A 7,404-nucleotide genomic window follows, 5' to 3' on the forward strand; every position below is an offset into this window, starting at 1 on the left:
TTACCTGCCCTTATCCTGTCCGACACCCTCCCTCCGTCCCTCCCTAAGTGAAGAAGAACTGGAAATTCTGTCTGAAGTAACCTGTCCCCGCACCCCGCCAGTGTCGGCCCCCATGCGGGCATCCTCCATGGAGTAGCCTTGTTTGCATGGAGCTCTCTGTCCTGATGTGGGTGAGGGGCAGGGTAGAGGTGTAGGGAGGGTAGTCTAGCCCCCTCTGGTGGCCGCTGGGGATGTCCCCTTCCCCATGTCATCCCATCCCATCCTTTTTGGGACCCGCCACGGGGAGCGGGTGCTGTCCCGCCACTGGCCTCTGGGGGCGCCCGTGACCCTCAGACGGGCTTGTCTAGTCCCTAGTCCCTCCAGCCAGGTCATGGGGGTGCTGCCCCACCTCCCCTTATGGCCAGTGGCCAAAGCCCCCAACTTGTTCTTTTCTTTGAATGGAGCCCTGAAGGTGCCTCTCAGGGATGGTTCCCTGCAGTCACGGGCCTCCTGGCGCTCGCCCCCGTGCCCTGGGTGGGTGGGCTGAACCCTGGGTCTGTCTGATGGGGATGGGCTGCATGGGCCCTCGCTCTTCCCGGTCGGCCCAGCAGCCCACCTTGTCCTCCAGGCCCCAGGATGGACACAGGCCCTGAGGTCCTGGCTCTGCTCTTAGGTGGCTGGTGTCCATGTAGCTGGCTCAGAGGGCATCTTACCCCAGCGTGGCCGGCCCCACCGGTGAGGCCGACACGGGGGCTTCCTTTCTGAGGGGCCTCAGGAGCCCAGACCTCTCCTTCCAGGGGTTGGCCCAGAGCAGCTGGCAGAGCTCCAGGCCACCATACCGCACGCTCGTCCCTGTTCTGGACCCTTCAGACTCCTCGCTACCCATGGTTGGGAAATACGCCCCGGGAGGAAGCTGCCCGGGGCCCTCTTGGCTGGCGCTACAGACCTTGAAGGCGTATGTGAGGGCGGGCAGGCAGCCCCACACACTTGGCAGCGGGCTTGTGGCCCCAGGGCCTGCAGCTCTGCCCACCTCTTGGAAGCCTCTGGATTCGTGGGGTTGGAGAGTACAGGCAGAGGAGTGTGGCCCTGAGGGCCAGTGGGAGGCAGGTTTAGGGGGTGGGGGGCGGCGGGTGCTTGGGCCCACGTGGCGGGTGCCCCTCTGAGGTCGGCAGACCGAGAGGCGTCTGGTCCCTCCTCGCGTGGGTCCCTAACCGCTGTAGCCTCCGTGACCTCGTCCGCACGTGGGGTGGGGTCGGTGGTCTCTGAGGGCTCCTTGGGGGTGTCCCTGCTGCCGCCAGCGCCGCGTTTCTGGAAACCCTAGAGTGTGGTTGGAGTCCCAGGCAGACAGACATTAGCCCTTTCCCAGGCCGGGGCGGGTGTCGACCCTGACCTCAGGGCTTGCCAGTGCGTTGCCATGGCCTTCCCGGGCGCTCATCTGCGCGCCTGGTGGTGGTGTGCCGGCCGGGCCGCGCGGAGATGGGAGGAGAGGCACGTGCGGGCTCAGCGACCCGCGGCCAGCGGAGCCGGGGGCCCCGGGTGGCAGTGCCGCTTCTGGGTCTGCCACGCGGCCTGGCCCCTGGGCGCGGCAGATACCCGTCGGCACACGTCTCACCCTCGTTCCCGCGCCTCCCTTTGGAATTCTGACTCATGACGTTGGGTCGTCCACAGACGTTGGTGCTCCCTGGCGGGACCCTGGACCCTCGGCCGTCCCGTGCCCCCGGCAGCCCGGCTCGCCGCCCCCCTCTGCGGTCACCCTCTTGTTTCTCCCCTCCCCTCTTCTCTCTCTTTTTCTCCCTGAATGTTCACGCAGTCCCGTGTGATGTACCGGTGGTGGCCAGCAATTCACTGCAGACGCAGGGGCTGGAGACCGTGCTGAGGTCGGGGGCCAGCGTGAGGCCTGGCAGGCTCCTGCTCGGGGTCTCAGGCCGAAGGTGAGGTTGGAGCGGGGCTGCCGTGACATGAGAGGCTCAGGGTCCCATTTCCAGCTCACCGGTTGTTGGCAGAATTCAGGTCTTTGCGGCTGGAGGTCCGAGGTCCTGGTTTTCTTGCTGGCTGTCTGCCCGGATCAGTCCGAGCCTCTGAGGCCGTCCGCAGCTCCCGGGCCAGCAGGACAGACTCACCTCGGAGGCCTCCGGCCACTCCTCTGCGTTCCCGCTGACCTGATTAGGACAGGCCCACCCACGCTGGGGCCGGGGGCGGGCCTCTCAGGGCTGACAGAATCCTGCCGCCACAGTCCCTGTGTCCAGGCTTTCTTCCTCCTGAGCCTCACACTTCAGAGCTTGGCCCTGTCCCTTTCCTGCCCTTGGAAAATTCCCTGCTCTGGGAGGTTTGCCAAAGAGTGAAAGGGTTAGAAACACTGAAGTGTGGGGGTGGGGCCGTTACGATTGACGGAACCAGAGATTGGCCCCAAGCTCCCTGGACGTCCAAAGTGCTCTGCCTCGCTTGGCAGTGCTGCTCATTTACCCGGCCAGGGTCCGGGGGTTGTGGGGCTGGGCAACGTGGCGGGGGCGGGGGTGGCGTTCTGGTTCACCTCGTCACCCCACCTCAATCCGCAGCCTGGCTCCCTGCCTCACCGTAGGTGTTTCCCTGTATACTCGCACCCTGCACGCCCCTTCCCCCCCCTTCCCCCGGGAGCACCCTGAGGCCAGGGACAGGGTTGACCAGGCTTGAGGGCACCAGCCTGTCAGGAAGCGGTGAGGGCTCGTGACCAGCGGGGCCCGGGCCTGTGTTGGGGGGGGGGGGGGGACGAGCATGTGACTGAGGGCCCGTGGCTGGCCCCGTCCCCTCCTGTGGCACGGTGGGTCAGCTTCTGGGCTGGCTCCTTTCCCGTTACGGACTTTGAGCTCAGCTTTCTGGGGACCGGATCCTGTCTCCCAGGCTAGAGGGCCAGGCCACTCCCAGGGGCCCGCGGCGGGGCTGCTGTGCTCCCCGGGCACCGGCGCCGTCCTGTCCTCACCCGCCCCGTGGGCTCCTGACCTGTCGGGTGACCCCTCCGGCACACCCCAGGGCCCCGTTTCCTTCATGGCGCTTGAGTGGCCTCGGCCTTGCCCCGGAGCCTGGTTGGGGACGCTCCTGACAGCCCTCCTGTTGGAGAACAGAACATCCCATTTCCCTGAAGGCTCTGGGTCTCCCGGACGTGGAGAAGTCATGGTCCCTATCCCATCGCCCCTTGTCTCTCTGGAGGCCTGGTCCCTGCACAACCGCAGCTCCCTTCTTCCCTTCCCGGGGCGCCCTGCCCACCGGGCCAGGCCCCACGACTCTCAGCTCCCAGTGCCCCGATCAGCCCCGCTCTGACATCTCCCGTCGGAGCCTCTGCTTTGTGCCTAAGCGGTGCCTCGTTCACGCTGACCCTGAACCCTCTCTCCCAGATCCTTCCCTGGCACGAAGCTGTTTCAGAGTTGGACGGGTCGGGCCCTGGGCTTTGGGGCTCCCTGAGTTTGTGTCGTGTGCGGGGGCTTCTGGGAGGGGAGGCGAGGCAGCCATTCCCTTGCTGCCCAGCCACACGTCCAGACGGTCACTGCTTTCTTTCCAGCTTCTAATTATCGTAGTAAGTTCTGCCTTCATGTGAATCGATGACGTGCTTGAGTTTCAAAAGTGGGGGTGTTTTGATTTGGGACCTTCACTAACTGAACTCAGACTCAGGCCGGCTTAAACGGGAGAGGGGCTCACTGGCCCTCGCCTCTGGGGCTTCTGGAAGTGGTGTTGCCTCAGGGGAGCTCACCACCGGTCAGTTCCCTTTTCTTGCCCATCCCTGCGTGACTGGTGTCCTTTAACCAGGTGGTGGCACTGGGGCTGCCCTCGCCGTGCCCGCCGCCGCTGAGAGGCTCTGTGTTGCTGGCCCCCCCCCCAAGAGCTTCTAGGGCTGCGACCCGGCAAATGGGGGCCGCTGGGTAGGGCAATGCAGGTCGTCCACTCTGGTCTCCCGGACCTGGGGTGTCGGAGCAGGAAGCAAGGTCTTTCCCGTGTCCCAGGGTGAGCTGACAAGATGGAGTGGCGAGCTCGGTGGCATCCAGCAGAAGCGTGACTCATGTCCGTCCGCGCCGCGCTGAGAGGCTCCAGCCCCAGGACTCACGTAGGCCTTCTGGTCCGCACAGGCGCCTTTATGTGTCTGTGAAGGCTCTGGAGGCTGGCGTTCCCTGGGACCCCTGAGGAGTCCTGCGGTCTGCCGGAGGCTGGCTTGGGTCGGGACCGGAGCCCCCACACCCCTGCCCAGTTCCGGATGCCGTGGGAGGGCCCTGCTCTCCCTGTGAGCTGCGGCCCCCCCACGGCCCCCACGCGTGCCTGCAGCAGGTCCGTCAGTCATCGATGTGGCTCTAGGACGCTGAGCCTGAGGCTGGGGTTCTCCAGGTGGCCGATGGCTCTGCCCCCGCAAGGTGGAGGGGGGGCAGGAGGGCAGCACAGGGCAGCGGGGTCGTGGGCTCGCGCGGCTGGGCCATAGAGCCAGGCCCGTCCCGAGGTTGGGTTCCGCCGTCCGGACAGGGTCCCCCTAGCCCTCCCTGCAGCCGGTCACCGGCCGTGCAGTGGAGCTGCGACCTCGGTGAGAATGTTCAAGGCGTGTGGTGGTGTCTTTGTGCCCGTGTCTGGAACAGGGTGGGGGCCCCAGAGGCAGGACCGGCCACCCTATCCGCGGGGCCCCTCCGTAAAATCGTTAGGGAATTTGGGCTGGCAACGGCAGGACGTCAGCCTGGGTGCGGGTGCCCGCAAGGGCCGCGAAGCCGGCCGCACCCGTTGGGGGTTCGCCTCGGCTGTGCTGTGGGGACTCCCGGGGTGGAGCCCCCATCTGTGACTCCGCTCAGTGTCGTATTTGGGAACACTGGGCAGCGTCCGTGTGCGCCGGGCAGAAGAGGGGGTGGGTCTGCCCCGTTCTAAAGCGCCCCCGTGGCCCTGTGTCCCGGAGCGAAGGAGGCAGGAGAGGAAACGTCACCGGGACCCAGCTCCACGTCAGGTCAGGATAGGAGGGAAGAGGCGGGGCAAACGTGAGCGCGAGCCCTCTCCGGATGGGCTGCTCCCCACCGTGTGCTCTGTCCCCAGCGTTCTTGTCACGCACGCCCGTGATCAGGTCCCATGTGGATGCTTGGCCCGGAGTGTGGCGTTAGTGCCGCGTGGGGTCCCGCTGCGCGGATTCTTGCCGACACTCGGCACGCGGTGAGGAGCGTCGTGGGGACACAGGCTGCGGCTGAGCGATGTGGTCGGGCGTGCGTGTCTCGTGACGCGGTGAGGAAGCACGGGACTGTGGGCCGGTGGGCGGTGCTGGGGATCCCGTTCATTCTTTGGAAAATGGCTGAGGGGTGAGAGCCCCACGCCGACCCTGCCCTTCCAGATACTCCCAGACCCGTCCCTGCCAGGGGTGGTCCGGACTCGATGAGGGCGAGTTTCTGTAGAGAAAAAGTGAATCCGTCGTGCGACCCTGACTGGGTGGGTCCAGGGGACGAAGACCGGCGGGTGTCACCTCCCAGAACCGGGAAACCAGCAGGTGAATGAGCCTCCGGTGGGAGAACACCCCCCGGCCTCTGAGGGCCTCCCCCTGGGAGAGGAGGACAGAAGGAGAGTCTGAGCTGGATTGAGCCCGTGGAGCTGATACCGGTTCACAGACACCGGGGACAGAAGGACACGTCACCCGACACGGTGGGGGCGCAGCGTCCTTCAGTCTGGGGAACCGCCCCAGGACAGGCCGCCCGGTTCGGCAGAGCAACTGTAAGAAGGGAACGGGGTGGTGGGGAGACCCCTGCCAGCCTCCGTCTGGGGACTGGCCTTGTCATTCCAGTAAGCAGACTGGGAAAGTGCAGATGTGGCCGGAGCAGCACGGACGAGTGGCGGCCCCGGCGAGTGACGGTGTTGATGCCTGGTGGCTGCTGACGGGTGCGAAGAGGCCGCGGCGTGCCGAGGGGGCCTGGCCGCCGGCTCTGAGCTGGACGGTTTGCCCTCTAGGCTCCAGGATCCGAGCGGTCAGCACAGAGCCCGACGCGGGGCTCGGACTCAGGAACCGTGAGATCGTGACCCGAGCTGAAGTTGGACGCTTAACCGACTGAGCCACTCAGGCGCCCCGGAGATGATATGTTTAAAAAGCCACGTGTGGTGTGTATGTGTGTGTGTGTATCTGTGTGGCATGAGTGTGCGTGTGCAAGTGTGCACGCGTGTGTGCAGGATGGCCGGCCACCCTGCGTGTGCCCGCCCGACGGTCTCGGTGGCAGGTGGTGGCCAGTTGGCCCCACCTCTCACGGCAGCACACGGTCGGTCTGCCGCGGTGAGTGTGGCCTGCCCTCTCTCCTGACTGTGACACTCGCTGTCCCCTTGCCCGGCGTCTGCCCCGTCCCCTCCCAGAGTGTGGATGCCCCGGAGCCTCCAGGATGGTGGACCGGGCTGCTGCCCTGCTGGGACACCGTGCTGGTGACATGAGGGCGGGCCTTGGCGAGGTCCACGCGGCGCCTGCTGTGTTTCGAGTGAAGCGGAGCCTCCTTCACGTGCACGGGAGCTGCTGGCGTCCCTGAGTCTCCCCTCAGCGGTGCCGTCTGCCCCCCCCCCCCCCCCCCCCCATTGCTCGGGAGCCTGAGTGAGGTGGATTCGTCTCCCAGGGGGCACGCGTTGGACACGACGTCCCGCAGCCACCGTGACCCAGCGGGAGGGGGGGATGTGCGGCCTGGGCGTCCCTCAGACCCGGGCGGTAGCCACCGACTGTGCCCTGGGCTTCCCCGGGGGTGGCCCTAAAATCGCCCAGCTCCCGTTGGGGTGGATGTGGTGGGGGGGACGCAGAGGCCGCCGCCTGCTGGTCCCCTGGGGCCTGTAGTACGCGGGGCTCCAGCCCAGCACCCAGACAAAAGCCCCAGGGAGACGCGTGGTAGGCAGCTGACATTCAGCTGGAGTCGGCACAAACCGGTGAGACGTGTAAGAGTTCTGGAAAGGGGCCCCACACGACAGGGCTCCCACTCACGCCCGGCCGCCACGGAAGGGCCTGGAAGCCCTGGCGGGGCGGGGGCGGGCCGGGAGGGACTGAGGCCTCCGGCGGGGTGGCGTGTCCAGCTGGGGTGACGGAGGCTCTTCAGGCATCTCCTTGAGAACGCGAGGAAGCCGGAGCAAAGGCACCCTCCCTCTGGCGGGCAGCGCGGCATCTTGGGGCCCGGCTGTCGGGACTGTAAACACCCGAGCCTCTCGGGGTCTCCCTCAGGCCCCCCCGAGACGAGCACGATATGGGTCGTCTTTTTCAGTTGAGGCAGAAGTCGCACGATAGCTGATGAAAACGACGAGAGTACACAGCCGAGGGGCATTGGGTGCGCCCACCGTGTTGCCCGACCGCCACCCCTACCTCCTTCCAGGACGTTCTCAGTGCTTTCTCTGCTGCTTTTCTTCACGACCTCACATGAGATTCTGTCCACACCTCGCGATCGCGTCCGCGGTGCCAGGCCTGGCGCTCTGACGTGCCGCGCACTA

The sequence above is a fragment of the Puma concolor genome, chromosome C2 (assembly GCF_028749965.1).
Source record: "Puma concolor isolate L17-30 chromosome C2, mPumCon1.1.hap2, whole genome shotgun sequence".
Taxonomy (NCBI): Eukaryota; Metazoa; Chordata; class Mammalia; order Carnivora; family Felidae; genus Puma; species Puma concolor.